The sequence below is a fragment of the Chroicocephalus ridibundus genome, chromosome 1, assembly GCF_963924245.1.
Source record: "Chroicocephalus ridibundus chromosome 1, bChrRid1.1, whole genome shotgun sequence".
NCBI lineage: Eukaryota > Metazoa > Chordata > Aves > Charadriiformes > Laridae > Chroicocephalus > Chroicocephalus ridibundus.
The window spans coordinates 10,714,513-10,733,079 of record NC_086284.1 but is presented as its reverse complement, the minus strand read 5'-3'; the positions used below and the strand labels follow the sequence as shown (position 1 = coordinate 10,733,079).

At 55.4% G+C, this 18,567-nt stretch overlaps 1 long non-coding RNA gene across 1 annotated transcript; it reads right to left on the bottom strand.

Annotated features, from left to right (window-relative positions):
• Positions 1 to 7,201: 7,201 nt before the first annotated feature.
• Positions 7,202 to 8,217, bottom strand: LOC134514982 (uncharacterized). Its single transcript, XR_010070844.1, has 2 exons — positions 8,185 to 8,217; positions 7,202 to 8,051 (listed from the first exon to the last, which is right to left on the bottom strand). It is a non-coding gene; the product is annotated as an uncharacterized LOC134514982 (long non-coding RNA).
• Positions 8,218 to 18,567: the final 10,350 nt, after the last annotated feature.

Genomic DNA, 18,567 nt, shown 5'->3' with positions numbered 1-18,567 from the left:
TGCTGGGTTAAAAACTGACTGGATGGCCGTGCCCAGAGAGTAGCGATTAGTGGGGTGAAATCCTCTTGGTGGCCGGTCACCAGTGGTGTCCCTCAGGGCTCAGTTTTGGGGCCAGTTTTGTTTAAAATCTTTATCAATGATCTGGATGAGGGGATTGAGTGCACCCTCGGTAGGTTTGCAGATGACACCAAACTAGGTGGGAGTGTTGATCTGCTTGAGGGAAGGAAGGCTCTACAGAGGGCCCTGGACAGGCTGGAGGGATGGGCCAAGGCCAATTGGATGAGGTTTAATAAGGCCAAGGGCCGGGTCCTGCATTTCGGTCACAACAACCCCAAGCAACGCTAGGGGCTTGGGGAAGAGTGGCTGGAAAGCTGCCCCGCAGAAAAGGACCTGGGGGTGCTGGTGGCCGGCCAGCTTAACATGAGCCAGCAGTGTGCCCAGGTGGCCAAGAAGGCCAACAGCATTCTGGCTTGTATGAGGAATAGCGTGGCCAGCAGGAGTAGGGAAGTGACCGTGCCTCTGTACTCGGCACTGGTGAGGCCTCACCTCGAGTGCTGTGTTCAGTTCTGGGCCCCTCTGTACAAGAGGGACCTTGAAGTGCTGGAGCGTGTCCAGAGGAGAGCTACCAGGCTGGTGAGGGGTCTGGAGACCAAGTCCTATGAGGAGAGGCTGAGGGAGCTGGGCATGTTTAGTTTGGAGAAGAGGAGGCTGAGGGGAGACCTCATTGCCCTCCACAAGTCCCTGAAAGGAGGCTGGAGAGAGGTGGGTGTTGGCCTCTTCTCCCAGGTGAATAATGACAGGACCAGAGGAAATGGTCTGAAGCTGCAGCAGGGGAGGTTTAGATTAGATAGTAGGAAGAATTACTTCACTGAAAGAGTGGTCAGGCACTGGAATGACCTGCCCGGGGAGGTGGTTGAGTCACCATCCCTAGAGGTGTTTAAGAAACGCCTAGATTTGGCACTTCAGGGCATGCTCTAGTGACAGAGATTGTAGGGGGGGTTTGTGTGTGTGTATGGTTGGACTCGATGATCTCAAAGGTCCTTTCCAGCCATGAAGAGTCTCTGATTCTATGATTCCCAGTTAGGCTTACTTCCGCCTCCAGTACAGTCAACTCTTGGGATCCCCCTGTGACCCCAGAAATACAAATGGGTTCTGACCCTCTATAGCTTGACGGTATTAGAGCGCACTGTGCACCTGTGTCCGCTAGAGCCTTATACTCCTGAGGGTCTGATGTGCCAGGCCATCGAGCCCACACCGTCCAATAAACCCGGTTGTCCCTTTCTTCCACCTGGCCGGAGGCAGGGCCCCTCTAATACCAGTCATAGTATCCGTTACTCACTCACTTCTTGCAGAAATGACTTGGAAGTTCCTTCTAGAGGATCAGAAGCAAGATCAGGCCTTCTGCTCTGTCTGGGGAACTGCCCGCTGGAAAGTGGGGCGGCACTTTTCCTGGAGGGATCCCCTTTTGTGGTTGTCCTTCCTTGCAACTCCTGTACCCGTGTCCGCAGGATCCAAGTAGGTTGTCCATCCCACTTCCTCATGTCCTCCCCGTGGTCACGCAGGTAGAAGAACCACAGGGTGCCTCGTGGTGTGTACCTGAGATGCTGGCCCGTACAGGTGGGGAGTAGGACGTATTCTCTTCAAGTTGCTGGACCTTTCGGGACAGTTTCTCCACAGCTGGGACAAGGCGGGAAGAGAGACTTTCTTCATATCGCTGGAGCCGGCCAGCCACCTCATCCACCGTTGGTCCCTCTTCGCCTTTCCATTCCGTTACTGCCAGTGAGTTGGCATATGACGACAGTGCGCTTCGTACAAACTTCCGCCACATGGGCCTTGTGCATTGCACCTCATCAGGGTCTGTGGGTAAGTCTGCATTGTCCGAGTCATAATAAATCATCTCCCGCACGGCTAATTCTCTCAGGTACTGGATACCTCTTTCCATGGTAGTCCTCTTGCTTGGTTGACATACAACATCTTCACTGAAGGGGTACCTCTCCCTCACGCCTGACAGGAGTCGTTGCCAGAGGCTGAGGGCTTGGGTCTTCTTTCCAATTGCCTTGTCAATGCCGCCTTCCCTAGACAGGGATCCCAGCTGCCTGGCTTCCCTACCCTCTAATTCCAGGCTACTGGCCCCGTTATCCCAACACCGAAGCAGCCAGGTGACAATGTGCTCGCCTGAAAGTGGGCTAAAATCTTCTCGCATATCCCACGGCTCACTCAAGGATAGGGATCGGGTAATTATCTCTGGTTCTGCCCCTTCCTCCTCTTCTCATGATGGCCCTGGTTCATCATCATCTCTTACTAAGCGAACTGATTTCTTCATGTACTTCTTCTGTATGGGGGCAACTGATACTGGCACGGGTTGGTTCCCTGGTTCAGCGGCAGTGTCTGCCACAGGGCTTGCAGTAGCCACATTGTCTGCCACAGGGCTTGCAGTAGCCGCAGTGTCTGTCACGGCATCGCGGAATCTTCAGAGTTGGAAGGGACCTCTAGAGATCATCTAGTCCAACTCCCCTGCTAGAGCAGGATTGCCTAAAGCACATCCCTCAGGGCTGCATCCAGGCGGGTCTTGAAAATCGCCAGAGAAGGGGACTCCACAACCTCCCTGGGCAGCCTGTTCCAGTGCTCTCTCACCCTCACCGTAAAGAAGTTTTTCCGTGTATTTGAACGGAACTTCCTATGTTCTAGCTTGTGCCCATTGCCCCTTGTCCTGTCACTGGGAACCATTGAAAAGAGCCTGGCTCCGTCCTCCTTAAACCCACCCTTTAGGTACTTGTAAACATTAATCAGGTCCCCCCTCAACCTTCTCTTCTCCAGGCTAAAGAGTCCCAGCTCTTTCAGCCTTTCCTCATAAGGGAGATGCTCCAGTCCCATAATCATCTTGGTTGCCCTACGCTGGACTCGCTCCGGTAGTTCCCTGTCCCTCTTGAACTGGGGAGCCCAAAACTGGACACAATACTCCAGTTGTGGCCTCCCCAGTGCAGAGTAGAGGGGGAGAATGACCTCCCTCGACCTACTGGCCACAGTCTTCAATATGCAGCCCAGGATGCCATTGGCCTTCTTGGCGACAAGGGCACACTGCTGGCTCATGGATAGTTTGCTGTCTACTAGGACCCCCAGGTCCTTCTCCTCAGAGCTGCTTCCCAGCATGTCCGCCCCTAACCTATACTGGTGCTGTCGGTCTGGTCTCCATCTCTTTCCCCTGAGGGTGCTGCATAACACTGAGCAGTGCCTGGTAGATAGTGGCCAGGGCCCCGCACAGTGCGGTGAGTTGTGCCTCTCTAGAAGAGCCCCGGTATTTCCCCTGCAGATATTCTACTCCTCTCTCAGGGTCCTGTAATTGTTCAGGGGTGAAGTCCCAGAGCATTGGAGGCGAGAAGTTCTCTAGGTACCTGCCCCTGTTCTCCCACATGCCATGCCACCCCTGCCTGTCCAGCCTCAGAGCTGGGGAGGGACTCTGGATGAGGGAGGGGAGCCATGGGACGAGGGGGAAGGGGTTTCCACTGCAAGAGGGGAGACTGAGCTGAGATCTTGGGCAGAAATTCTTGGCTGTGAGGGCGGTGAGCCCCTGGCCCAGGTTGCCCAGAGAAGCTGTGGCTGCCCCATCCCTGGAGGGGTTCAAGGCCAGGTTGGCCGGGGCTTGGAGCAAGCTGGGCTGGTGGGAGGTGTCCCTGCCCAGGGCAGGGGGGTGGAATGAGATGATCTTTAAGGTCCCTTCCCACCCAAACCATTCTGTGATTCTATATCTATATGTCACCACCGAGACAACTGCTCGGGGGGCCGTGACCCCTCAACCCTGCAGCTGGGGCAGCCCCGGCCGAGTCAGGTTCCCGCTCTCAGGCTCCTCTTCCTTGGCGCTGGTGGATCTTCCACCCTGCAGGTCCATGAAGGGCCAAGGGGGGCTCAGGACGAGCCACCCTCATGGGGCACCGGTGGCCACCACTGTCCCTAGGGGCAGTGAGTCCACAGGGCCATCATGCAGCATTGCCCAGGACCAGCACACTCATGAGGAAGACCATGAGGAAGAAGACCCACATGAAGAAGCGGTCCATCACCTTGGCCACCTTCTTCCACTCGCCGGTCCGGCGCTGGGAGGCTTGGTGATGCCGGAAGCAGCCGGCGACGTAGCCCACGTTCCTCAGCAGGTCATTGTGGTGGCACAGGCAGCGGTCCCGGGGACAGCCCCCTGCCTCGGCACCCACCTCCCCCTCCATGGGGCTCTCCCCCGGCCCCCCAGTGTCCTCCCTGCCCACCCGCCTGCCCAGCACCCGCTGGGGGCTCTTGCAGCTCTCGCCCACCTCGTAGACACAGCAGAGCCGGGCCATGTGGTGGAGGATGAGCCACCTGGCCCAGGGGGGCACGGGCCGGGGCCCCGGGCCGCAGTGGTGGACGTTCATGATGAAGATGGTCAGCGCGGTGGAGGCCGTGATCATGGTCATGGTGGCGATGTAGTACTTCCCTGCGTGGGTAATGGGTGGTGACGCCGCGGCGGGGTGGGGAGAGACCCCTGCCCACCTCCCCGCATCGAAACCTCCCCTGGCATGGAATCCATCGGGTCCCCGGTGTGCAGCCGGTTGCGGAGGTCGATCTGGTTCCCGTTGTAGCTCCAGGAGCCGAAGGTGAGGCGGCACCGCTGCCCGTCGAAGGGCAAGTAGGAGACATCCACCTTGCAGGAGCTCTTGGTGATGGCGGGCGAGTCCCACGTGATGTGCCCGTCGGAGCGCAGCACCACGTTGGTCTCCACCGAGCCGCCAAAGCCGTCGTCGGCGCTGGGGGAGGGATCGCTGTGAGGCCAGGATGGCCCCGAGCCCCACGTGGGGCAAGGGTCTGCGGGGCCGGGGCCGAGCACTGGTCCCCAACCCCGTGTCCCCTCCCCACGTCACCCCCAGGAAGAGGGGGCTCGCTGCCCCTGGTCACCCCCGTGGTGGCACATCCCAGCTGCCAGGTGGGTGGCACACCAGGCTGATGCCAGCACCTCCTGCCGCCGCCTTCTCACCCAGTCGAGGTGACCGTCTCCCCACATCCCCCACAGCAGGACCCCCCTGCTCCCTGTTGGCAACACCGCCAGCCCCAGCCTCAGCCCCCCCAGCTCTGGGAGCAGCCGGGGGTGGGGGAGGGCGAGCAGCACCCACTCGTTGTAGAGGATGATGATGGCCGGCCGCCAGACGTAGCTGCTGGGGATGCGGATGCTGTCGATGCCGCCGTAAGCGTCCTTGTCCCACGCGAGGTGGGCGTCCAGCCAGGCCTGACGGACCCACAGGTAGGAGGTGAGGACCTGGTTCACCTTGTCCTGCCGAGGGCAGAGGGTGGGGGACGGGGACAGGGACAGACCTCGCTGCCCCCCTGTGGAATAAATACTACATTGGCTAAAAATACAAAAGTACAGCATTGTTCACACAGGAAGGAAAAGTAGAAAATCAAGAGGCTTCTGAGGGAGAAAACAGCTGCAGGTGGCATGAAGGATACAACACCTGTGGTTCCCTGATAAACTACATGACGTACGGGACGGGATGCAATTATTCCGCGGCTTTACCTTAGGATGTATAGCGGATACGGGAATGGGATGATACCAGGAAACAGATAAGCTGCCAATTAGCTGCCCGCTCCATACTCGGAGCCAACATTTTTCCAAATTTTAATGAAATGCTGTCCTTTGTGTGAACTTTGCTCATTAGAATGTCATTATAATACCAAAACACACCTCCACCCCGAAGGCTACCCGCCTCCAAGGTGCGACCGCTCCTTCTTGAGCCTGCGCCCTGAGCTTCTCGTAAACTAGACCTTTAACTGTGAAGCGAGAAAAATTTACACCACTCATGGTAAAAGTATGTACGACTAAAGTCACTCAAACTCCACCTCGAAGATAATAAATACAAAAACAGCCCGAGAGAGGGGGGATACCCAGGGAAGACACCATCGCAAAGAATTCCATCACTGGCTTCTGGGAGCAGGCGACGGGCTGAGCCTCTCTTCCCCCGCATAGGGACACCTTTGGGTAAGACATAGATTATACCGAGGGCTCCCTCGGGAAACTCAGAAATTTCTCTAGAGACTCTCTTTTCTACATGTATAGCCAGGCTGTATCGTTAGAACGTTGTCCCGCGTTTTGTAGATGTAACAATACTTTCATTTGCACGTGCTTTGCAGACAGTGTATTTATCACCGGCTGCCCTAAGAACCTATCTATCTGTTGCTTAAATAAACTGCACTTTTTGAAGTAGCTCGTCCTTTTGGTTTCTCACCGAACGCGACCAAAGACTCGAGAGTGGCTGTGCTAGTTCATGAGCACGACTAGACGGAAGGTGCAGTCCACTATTACTGTGCCCAAATCGTAACACTTTAATACACATTAAACGCCATTGGGCTGATAGCGCTGAATTGGGCATCCCTCAGGATTTAAACCCAGCCGCACCTGGCCTCCCACCTCGGTGAGGAGTGTTAGAACACAAGGGGGTTCCTTTTCTGCCAAAACCGCTTTGCCCCTTTTCACGCGACACCCCCGACCCGCCCCCTGGGCCCCAGCCTGGCGGCCTCTGCAAGGGTCCCGAGGGCTGGGCTGCCTTTGGGGGGTTGCGCTGGTCTGGGGGGGCTGGGCAGGGTTGAGCTGGACGCCAGCGGTCCCAGCTCATTTTGGGGAGGGCTGTGCTGCTTTGGGGGGGGTTGGAGAGAGCTGAGCCGGTTTCCAGTGATCCCAGCTCATCTGGGGGAGGACTGGCTCATGTTAAGCTGGCCGGCCACCAGCACCCCCAGGTCCTTTTCTGCGGGGCAGCTTTCCAGCCACTCTGCCCCAAGCCCCTGGCGTTGCTTGGGGTTGTTGTGACCGAAATGCAGGACCCGGCCCTTGGCCTTATTAAACCTCATCCAATTGGCCTTGGCCCATCCCTCCAGCCTGTCCAGGGCCCTCTGTAGAGCCTTCCTTCCCTCAAGCAGATCAACACTCCCTCCTAGCTTGGTGTCATCTGCAAACTCACTGAGGGTGCATTATTGTTACACATAATAACAGATGATCTGAGATAAAGATAGTAAACACAATAATAGATGTTGTCTCTCTCTTCGGGTGGGGTGTAATGCACAAGGGGCAAGGGCCCCCCCATCTCCACAGGAGAGTCGGCATTACTGTAGCACATACTGCTGTCATTACACAAAACTGATTCTCTGCTCCTGTCAAGGGACAAAACTGATCTGCTGACAGTCACAGGGATAGAGAAAATATTGACTTTTTTATTGGATCAGAAGTGGGGCACCCCAGGGGGTTCCCGGCCCCACACCTCCCAGCCATTAGGGGAAATTTCTGAAGCAGATGCAGCGCGGCCGGCAGCCGGCTCTCGCCATGGGCTGTCTGGCCATGGCAGTCTGGCCATGGGCTCGCCGCGCTGCTGCCTCTCCCCCCACGCCTTGAAAATGTGCAAGAGGTCAAGTAGACCTCTTGCGTGGTCCTTGTTGGCAGTTCCTGTGGGGGCTCCTGGCAGAGGGCTGGCCCTGGCTCCTCCACCCTCCCCTTGACAGCCCTGGGGGGATGGCGGGGTCCTGAGCGGTTGAGTGCTGCCAGCTCCGCCATCCCACCAGGACAGGCCTCCGGGAAGGGTAAAGGAAGCTGAGGAAGAGTAGCCTCTGTCTGTCATGGAGTCCATGGTGGCCAGCGGGGCCCGTGGGGAGAGGGGCTTCCGGCTCAAGGCCTCCGCACTCGCCCTGCAGAGGAGGAGAAAGAGACCCCGCTGCACCCCAGACCCCAGCGGGACCCGCAGGCAGCACCCCCCTTGGCTGGCCGTCAGGGCTGCCCAGCGCAGGCAGGGGCAGGGCACGGGGTGAGGGTCTGGGGCAGCATCTGGGGTCTCCCCCACACTCACCGCTTCTCCTGCTTGGGCCAGGATTTCTCCACTCCTCCAGCCACTGTCTGAGAAGCTGCAGAGGGAGGAGACAGAGTGAGCGGCCAGCAGCTGCCGGCACAGCCCCAGCTCAGGGCTGCCTTCTCAGCTTTCTCAGAGCTCAGCTCTGCTTCTCCGGCTGGGCTCTTGTCTTCCTTGCCTGACGCTTCTTCTTCTCCTTCACTTCTGGAAGGTCCCCAGGAGCTGGGTGAGACGGGAGCCCCACCCAGTCCCACACCACAGCCACCCACACCACCCCACGCCATCCCTCGCCACCCCATGCCACAGCACAGTGTGCTGCAACAGTCAAGTCACCTACCTGAAGCAGCTTCCTCCACAGCACAGATGAGAATACGCTGAGCCCCATCACAATCAGGAGGAGAGGGCCCAGGGGAGACAAGGCATCAGAGCGCCCATGGCACGGACTCCAGTGTGGCTGCAGTGCTCCAAGTCACCATCACAGAACCGCAATTTAGCTCCCCAGTGTCCTCCTGGGTCCTTGTTTTTCCCCCAGTTCCCCTTCCCGGTTGGGGAGGGGTCATCGGGTGAGAGAGTAGTTCTCTAAAGGACAAGAAATTGTGGTGGGTTTCTCAAACCATAAGGAGAAGGAGAACAGGAGGGGGAGAACAGGAGGGGGAGAACAGGAGGGGGAGAACAGGAGGGGGAGAACAGGAGGGGGAGAACAGGAGGGGGAGAACAGGAGCGGGAGAAGAGGAGCGGGAGAAGAGGAGCGGGAGAAGCGCCCCACCCCTTCAGGGAATGGTTTGGGTAGGAACGGACCTTAAAGGCCACCCAGTGCCACCCCTTGCCCTGGGCAGGGACACCTCCCACCAGCCCAGCTTGCTCCAAGCCCCGGCCAACCTGGCCTTGAACCCCTCCAGGGATGGGGCAGACACAGCTTCTCTGGGCAACCTGGGCCAGGGGCTCACCGCCCTCACAGCCAAGAATTTCTGCCCGAGATCTCAGCTCAGTCTCCCCTCTTGCAGTGGAAACCCCTTCCCCCTCGTCCCATGGCTCCCCTCCCTCATCCAGAGTCCCTCCACAGCTTTCCTGGAGCCCCTTGAGGGGCTGGAAGGGGCTCCAAGGTCTCCGCGGAGCCTTCTCTTCTCTTCTCTTCTCCAGGCTGAACGTTTCATCGAATCACAGAATTTCAGAGTTGGAAGGGACCTCTAGAGATCATCTATCCAACTCCCCTGCTAAAGCAGCATTGCCCACAGCACATTACTCAAGACTGCAGCCAGGCACGTCTTGAAAGTCTCCAGAGAAGGAGACTCCACAACCTCCCTGGGCAGCCTCTTCCAGTGCGCTCTCACCCTCACCGTGAAGAAGTTTTTCCTCAGGTTTGATCGGAACTTCCTATGTTCCACCTTGTGCCCGTTACCCCTCGTCCTCTTACTGGCAGCCACTGAAAAGAGTCTGGCTCCATCCTCCTTCAGCCCACCCTTCAGATACTTGTAAACATTAAGAAGGTCTCCCCGCAGCCTTCTCTTCTCCAGGCTGAACAACCCCAACTCTCTGCTGCTCTGCCCTCTCCCTGACGCTCCGCAGCCTTTCTGCTCCCTCTTTGACCTCTGCCGCCAGGCCGAGCGCATCAGCCGCCTGCTCGCACCTCACGCACCCGCCATCCCTTCTACCCTCCGCTACCCGGGAGAGGTGAAGGCGCTCCCTGCAGACACAGCCCGGGGGGGCTGCAGGCGTCCAGGGGGGCTCTGTCTGCGTGGCCGCGTCTCCTCTGGAAAGTGCGCAACACGCGGGAGGCTGCGCCTTTCGGGCACAGGCCATGGCTGAGCTCCCCCGCCTCGCCCTGCCTCGGCGTCCCGCGCGAGCTCAACTCCCGCGCGAAATCCCGCGCGAGCTCCACTCTCGCGTGACCTCCCGCACCCTGGCTGCTCGCCCCGCTCCCGCTCCCGCTCGCCGCCCTCCCCGGGGCCGCCTTTGACGGGGGTGGGGTCTGGCCGCGGCGGCTGCAGGCCCCGCCCCCGCCTCGCCCCCCGCCCTCGCGCCAGCTGCGGCCGAGCTGCGGGTGCCCGCGGGCGAGCTGCGCTTCCCCGCCGCTGCCCGGGCTTGTGCCGGCCTCAGCACAAGCCGCCTGGGTGATGCTGCCTCTGAGGGAGCCGGGAGAGACCTGGGAGCCGCCCCCCCCCGGCACTGCCTGGTGGCCCCCGCAGCCCCCGCCCTCTCTCCCCAGCTGTGGCTGAGCCCGTCCCCGCCGGACCGGGGCTGAGATGGGGCTGGGGACCCCCCTGCCGCTGCCGGGACCTGGCTGTGCCTGGGGGCCCTGCTGGGACCCCCCTGTGAGAAATAAGTTCCGGTCCGAGTGAAATAGGCTCAGGCAGAATCCTCTGGGAGGCACATTTTCATTCACGCTCTTGCAAGAGCGGGTGACCTAGCAAGTAGGCACACTTTCCGTTCTTGAAACACCACACCTTTTTATTTCCTAATCCCGGCCCAATTTTTCCCTCCCCTCTTTCCCGTTGGTTGGGTACTCCAGGGTTCACGGTCTGTGCGAGGCGCCTAAAATTCTTCCCGCATGTCCTGCCGCTGTTTGCTTCTCTTTATGCTACACCTAAAGAGATTATCTGACTAGTTTATTTCCTTCCTTTTTGGTAACAAAAAAATTGCTCAATGTCATTAGCCCTGGTTAAATGTATGACTACCCTTCCAGACGCTAATGCAGTAGGAATCAGTTTGTCCTTTTGTCTGTGTGATAAGAGATGTTCTACAAGCCTTTGCTGGAGCCTCTTTGTCTCAGTCATTCCCTTATCGTGTCACCTCTGATGGAAACGGCTTTTCTCCTCTGCAAAAGCAACACCTGCCTTTCTTACAATTTCCCCCTTTCCTTTCTCATAATCTTATTGTCTTTTGCATTCCCAGGGCATGGTTCCATATGAGGCCTCTGGAGCCGACAGCGTGATGTTACGTTCTTCTTCTTCTCGACAGTTTTTATTGTCTTCTAGATGAAGCATTTTCCCAGGGTATGGGGGAGGGTCTACTTCCATTCGTTTCGTTAGGGCAGTTTCAATTAATCGTTGAACTAATCCTCGCACACAGGGAATGATACAGCGTCCGACAGCCGCTAACATTCCCGCTACCATTATAAGAGAAGTCAATATTGATACCACCATACCTTTCCGTTTCCCAAACCGGGAATCCAGCCCACTTGTCAGTGAGGTGTCTATTCCAGAGTTCTCAGCTAACTCATCAGCTAGACTGGTGAGCCCTCGAAGGGCTTTAGTTATAGCACCATCTGGAGCTGTATTGTTGGGGATGAAGGTGCAGCACCGGTTCCCTAACATTACACACACACCTCCCTTCTCTGCTAAGATCACGTCCGGGGCAATCCTATTTTCCCATGCCATCCGCTGGTTGCATCCAATCGTTCAGCTATTCCTTTCAATGCATCTCTGGTATAATTAATAAACCTCTGTTGGTTATAGTACATATAATTTATCCAATCTACATTTTTGCTTATAGTTATCCACCAGAAAAAGACAGACTCGAATCCTGCTCCTGTCTGATTCCTTGCTTTGTGTTCATCTGGGACTCCTCTAGGGACTCCAATGGGATCTATATATATCCGTTCATCAAAGGATACACCCACACTTCTTTTTACGCTACTGCCTGAGCTCAGGGTTCCTGTTCCTTTTTCAAATGCTAGGGTGAATGGTATTGCCAATTGTACCATTCCACATGTACCTTTCCAGTTAGCCGGCAACACAGATCGCAAGGTCTTCCCTCCACAATACCACCAGAGATCCACCCAAGGCACTCGTATCGCTGAGTAGTTTCCTTTTACATCCTTGGTCCCATTCAGAGTTTCAGTGCACAGGGTAAATCCCCCCCCAGGTTTGGTAGCATTCACACCCTGCCGTGAGAGGCACGCTGGATGGTTACCAATTGCTGTGGAAAATGCTGGTGGCACTTTAACATCTCTAGATTCCAAGGCAGGAAACAGTAAGGAAAGTGAATGACAAGCCTCGTTTCCCCAGGCCGTCCTTTCTTGGTATAATGCTATCATACACCACATCCCTAGGGAATCTTTCGTCCACCCTAAGGGAAAAGGGACAATCTGTGCTGTGGGCCTTCCTGAGGCACAAGCAGAGCAATTGCTTTGGTTCAAACTATTAACAGTATATTTTACCCATTCTACCCAAGCATTCGTCTCACCGTACCCTGTCTCAATCTCAAATGTTTGTCTAAGATCTGTAATCTCAGCAACCGTTACCAAAGCTGGGTCATTCAGTGGTTCCCACTGTTGTATTACTGGGAGTTTTAGTAGTCATAGCTGTCCCTTCTGCTTAACTGCTATTTTCCAGTAGGTCTATTCTAAATCTTCCCCTTGGCTCTCTTCCAGACACATCTGCTCCTATTCCATACCTCAGGTTAGCTGTATCGTCCCTCTGGGTTATAGTTATCAACCGAGGAGTCCATTCAAAAAGGCCACACTCTGGGGAAGGTGATCCTTTGTAAAAATGTATTTTCTTTTTGAGAGGGTAATAATAAGAAGACTTGAACCACTTGTCATCAATGGCCCACCCTCCAATTTGGGTGGTCCACCACGCTTCACTCCATCGGTCACAAGGTGCAGCCTCCTGATATCCCTCTGCGACCCTCCAAATTTCTGGGAACAGGTACCTGTTTTCACCACTCAACCGTCTTTGGGCCTCTAGCTTCCCACACTTCAGTACTTGACAGGCATCAAAGCGTACAGTCTGTGGGGTATCTCCTTTAGTGATATTTATGATAAGCCTAACCGGGTAATCTGGGTGTGCACTTCGTAGGTGATCTAGGTGTACACTCCAGCTTCCTAGTGGGAAGCTCAACACCGCCCCTATGACCAGTATCATCGCAAAACGCTTCTTAAAATTCATGGCATGCACAGATTTATGTCTCCCAACTGGATCATCCCGCCCCAACCCACGGCTTATTGTCTCTTTAGGGTTACTCGCAGTGGGCTGTCAGTAGAATGTACAGTCCACCGTTCTACCGGATCTGTTGGCGGGGGTTCAACTGCTCCTTTTTGCTGAGCGTAGTGAGCCCATCCTTTTTCTGCTGTCCTTACTGCGGTTTCAGTAGTGAGGAGGACTTGGAATGGTCCTTCCCACTCCGGTTGTAGCTTACTCTCCGTCCAGGATTTGACTAGTACCCAGTCCCCTGGTTTATACGGATGGACGACAAATTCCAACGGCGGAGTTTGAGCAAGAAATCCTTTATTTCTGAGGCGAGAGAAAGAAGACGACAACCCCAGTGTACGGTTCTTAAGAAACATATCTTTAGTTTCAAAAGTGGGCAAGTCTTCTCTGTTACCCATATAAGGTAGTCCAAAAAGCGTCTCACAGGGCGAGAGACCTGTATCTTTTCTAGAATTGTGGATCCTCAACAATGCTATGGGTAAACATTTAGTCCGTGGTAATTTCGACAATTGTCTCTTACTGAATTGTCTCTTAATGGTCTGGTTCATCCTCAACTTTTCCTGATGACGGGGGATGCTAGGGGATATGAAATTCCCACACCGTCCCTAAACTTTCCAGAATTCCTTGAAGGATTTTAGATAAAATGACTGCCCCGATCTGAGTTTCTATTCTCCACTAACCCGTATCTGGGAATAATCTGTTCGAGGATTATCTTAATTACCCCTGCTGCAGTAGCTGACACCAAGGGGTAGGCTTCCACCCATCCAGTCAGACGGTCCACTAGGACTAAAAGATCTTTTCGCCTGCCTGTTGGTGGTAGTTCACTGAAGTCTACCTGTATACTTTGGAATGGTCTCAAGCCGGGCTCTCCTCCTCCCGAAGATTGCTTTCTCAAGGCTTTCTTGTTTACTTTCTTACAAATAGCACATCCCTCACAAATTTGTTTGGCTATTGTGTATATGCCAAAGCACCTGTACTTCCACAAAACTATTCGCACGTTGCATACGTTCCCCAATGGCTTCCCTGTTGTAACACTGTCACTGTTTCTCTCATTGTTTGTTGACCATTTCCCTTCCGTCAGGCAGAATCCATTTACCACCTTTCTCCACTGCCCCTGCTTCTGTCATTGCTTCTCCTGCCCCAAGGCTGCCTCTTTTGCCACCTTGTCCGCTAATCTGTTTCCCCTTGCGGTGATTGAATTGTCTCTCTGGTGACCTTTAACATGTAAAGCTGCTATTTCACTTGGTATTAATATATTAGCTAACACCTGCTGTGTAAGTTCTTTGTGTAAAAGTTCTTTCCCTTTGCTGTTTATTAGTCCTCGTTCTTCCCAAATTTTACCAAAGGTATGCACTACCCCAAAGGCATAGCGAGAGTCTGTGTATATTGTTCCTTCTCCTTTCTCCAGTTAATTTAAGTGCCTGCTTTAAGGTATACATCTCACATATTTGAGCGGACCATGCACTAGGGAATTTTTCAGATGCTTTTACTTGTTGGTGTATTTGTCTGTCAGAGTCCCGGACTTTCACTGATTTACTATCAGAGTCCCACCACAGGACTTTCACTGAATCAGATTCACAAATAATCGAAATTAGTTGTTTTATTGAGAGCGACAGAACAGACTTGAGATTGCCGTTGATAAATTCACTGACTACAATAGCGCTAATTACTTCAGGTTAACATTGCTAGCAAAAATAATGATAGTACAGCAACCCGGGGTAACATTCACCAGAGGGTGAAAGGCGCAGCGCTTACCCAGAAAGGCGTCCCTGCCTGGGGCGGAGGGAGAGAACACAGCCCGTCGACTGGTCCGTCACGTATCAAGTTTCTTCTCTCCCAATGTAACAGTCATTTTCTCCATCCTTTTATCCCCAGACTTACAAGGTTTATAGGATTTATTTTTTCGACTCCCTTCACTGACTACATGTCCCAAGTACTTCACTTCTGTTTCCACCTATTGCAATTTTTTTTTTATTTTTTTTTTGAGACCCTCAAACCTTACTGTCCCAAAAAGTTCAGTAACTCATTCGTGGCTTCTTTTACCCTGCCTTCTTCCTCCCCAGATACCAATAATCATCCACATACTGAAGCAGGGCTACTCCCAATGGAGGGCTGGATTGTTCAAGCACTTGTTCTAACACTCGCCAAGCAAATTAGGGGATTCTGTAAATCCCACAATGATAACACCCTACCGGTGAACCTCGAGCTGCTGGTAGGAGCGGTCGGGGCAGTCCTCGTCCCCTGTTATTCACCCCTCTCCCTCGCCCCCAAGTAACAGCCTAAGGGGTCCCACTTCGGGGATTCAATTTCTTTGTCGATTGAAACATCACCGACGGTCTGGGCTGCGAACATATAAAATGGATTTGGGCGTTCCTGAATCTATTCATCTTGACCCAGCAAAAAGCATATTCACCTTCTTTGACTTCCTTATTAGTCCTTATTATTCACATACATGTTTAAAGTCTGACAGACCCAGTGTTCATCAGATCCAAATTTGGGCCAAAATACACTAGGAGGTCTTATGGGTTCTTTGGTCCAAACAAATTCAAATGCAAATGCAAACGTGTCCCACCTGGGACACCTCTGGGATCCTCTAAGACAGACACAGGACCCCTAGGACACCCCTGAGACCCTTCCCAGGATGTCCACGGCCCCCCCGTCCGCCCCCGGCCCCTCCGGGATGCGGTCCGAACAAAACAAATCATTTTCTTTTTATCTTTATCCCTTGTACAAGAAGAATCATTCCGAAAACTCAGCATTCTCCCCTAAAGGACTGTCTGGGGGAATGTTCCCGGGGTCTTTCTTAGTATCCCCTTCTTCATCCCTAGGCCTAGAATCCTTATTTCCCATTCTGAACAGAGACTTTTCTTACACCCCTTCCTTTCGCTTCGTCCTTCTCCGGCTGCGCCCCTCGCAGGACTACAGAACCGCGGATCCCGACTCCACACTCGCTTCGTACCGCAGTACGTCTCAGTCACTCACACACAAGTCCCTTAGAATGTCCCGACCATCAAGGCAATACTTTAACGGTCCGATTTTTCTTACCTTGGTCCATGCACGGAGTTGCCTGCTCGTACTCTCTGTGCCGAATACACCTATCCCTTTTCCCCCTGTGGTTCACAGAGTCTGCTGCACAACTGGGTCTCGAGATCTTAGTCGATTCCTCCCGGAATCCCTGCCGACGATCCACGAGACCGTTGAAAACAACGGGACGCGTCTTCCCATCTTTCGGCAACACAGACTCCCAAAAAGATGACTTCTGCTCCCGGACGAGCCCCCAAATTGTGAGAAATAAGTTCCGGTCCGAATGAAATAGGCTCAGGCAGAATCCTCTGGGAGGCACATTTTTATTCACGCTCTTGCAAGAGCGGGTGACCTAGCAAGTAGGCACACTTTCCGTTCTTGAAACACCACACCTTTTTATTTCCTAATCCCGGCCCAATTTTTCCCTCCCCTCTTTCCCGTTGGTTGGGTACTCCAGGGTTCACGGTCTGTGCGAGGAGCCTAAAATTCTTCCCGCATGTCCTGCCGCTGTTTGCTTCTCTTTATGCTACACCTAAAGAGATTATCTGACTAGTTTATTTCCTTCCTTTTTGGTAACAAAAAAATTGCTCAATGTCATTAGCCCTGGTTAAATGTATGACTACCCTTCCAGACGCTAATCCAGTAGGAATCAGTTTGTCCTTTTGTCTGTGTGATAAGAGATGTTCTACAAGCCTTTGCTGGAGCCTCTTTGTCTCAGTCATTCCCTTATCGTGTCACCTCTGATGGAAACGGCTTTTCTCCTCTGCAAAAGCAACACCTGCCTTTCTTACACCCCTGAGCGGAGTCGGCACAGGGCTGGGGTCTCGGTGGGACCCCCGTCCGCGCTGCTCTGCGCTTTCCATGCTGCCTGGCCCCTTTGCCTTCCTCCTCGGCCCCTGGGTCTGCCCTGGCCGGGCTCCCTCCTCGCCCCGGGGCTCCCCGCGGGGACAGCGGCTCCTTCCCCTCGCCGTGTCCCCCCAGCCGGGTCCCTGCACTCAGCCGGGGGCGGTGCTGCTGGCCCCCCGCGCTCCCCTCGCTACGGCCATCCCTGCTGCCAGCGTCTGTGCGCCATCCCAGCCAGCCCGAGGGCACTCCGTGTCCCCTGCACCCTGTTCCGGCTGCCCCAGCGCCTCCGGCTCTCATCCCCCAGTTCCCCCATCACCCACGGGTGTCCCCCCGGGTTTGGCCACGCTCCCCCTCCCCACCAGCTGATCGGTCCCCTCCACCGGTGACAAGATGGCATGAGCCCCGAGGCCTCCGACAGCCACTCTGTGGGGTGTGGGGCAGGGATGGGGACGAGGGGCCCAGCCCCCCCCAGCACAGGCTGTCGGGCAGGGTGAGCGTGGACCAGCCGCCGTCGCTGTCGCAGGAGAAGAGCCAGAGGTCACTCAGCCAGAGCTGATGGAGTCGTTATTTTATTGAGGACGGATCAGTAAATGCAGGGGGGTGAGATATTCCGTAAGGCCAGATGTATCGGCAGGAAATGCTCCGCTATTTACTGCACGCAGGGTTTGGGTGGGATACAAAGGTCATGGCGTCGGTTTCCCGTATGTATCTTAAATGTCACAGGTATGCAAAGGTACGGTGTCTCTCAGCCTCGAGGGGTCCCCTTGAGAGGGGTCCCTGCTCCAGGGGACAGTCCCCACCTGGGCAGGGGGAGCTCCACAGACCCCGATGGCTGCGGGTATTTAGAGCATCGAGGGGTTGAGTCGTAGTCGGGTTTTCTGCTGCGTTCAGGCTGTTTCAGCCACTTACCAGCCCGATCTCCAGCCGAAACAGGGCTGGTTTTTGGTTTTGGTGCTGAGCTCTCGCTGACGGCCTCACGCAAGAGCATTAACTTGGGTTTGGCTGAGCATCTGCCTGCACCCAAGTGCGGTTCGCTCACACAGCAGGGGTGCACCCCTCACTGTCCCCTACCCGCGCAACAACCTGCACCCGCCCCTGAACGTGGCGGCTTCCCCTTGTGCGGCTCCAACGGCAGCTTCCCCTTCAAATTCCCCCACTCCAACCCGGCGAGAGCCCTGCAGCTGCTGCGGGACCCTGCCAGCCACCCGCGGCACCCAAGTGCTGCCCCACACCCGCCATGGGTGCTATGGTGGTGCACTGACCTGCCCTGCCCTGGGTGGGCAGCAGCCCCAGAGCTCCACGAGCCCCGCGCTCTGTCACCAAAGGCGTCGAGGGCCAGACCCCTCCGTCCCTCCTGGGCACCATCCTGGCCCCAGCCAGCACCCGGAGGGGCCATGGGGGGCTGCCCTACTCCCCTGGGACCCTCAGCAGGGCTGCCGGACACTGGAGTGGCGTCTCGGGGGGCTGCAGCAGACCCGGCCCCTGGCCAGGCAGGGTGGCAGGCACTGGTGGGGACACAGGAGGAGCGGAAGGTGTCTCTTTATATATATATATAAATATATATATATGGTCCAGAGGAGGCCCCGGAGATGCTGGGAGGGCTGGAGGCCCTCTGCTGTGAGGACAGGCTGAGAGAGTTGGGGGCGTTCAGGCTGGAGAAAGAAAGGTCCGTGGAGACCTTGGAGCCCCTTCCAGTCCCTCAAGGGTCTCCAGGAAAGCTGGGGAGGGACTCTGGATGAGGGAGGGGAGCCATGGGACGAGGGGGAAGGGGTGAAGGGGGGACGAGGGGTGAAGGGGACGAGGGGGGAAGGGGGGGGCCGTGACCTCTCAACCCTTCAGCCGGGGCAGCCCCAGCCGAGTCAGGTTCCCGCTCTCAGGCTCCTCTTCCCTGGCGCTGCTGGATCTTCCATGCTGCAGGA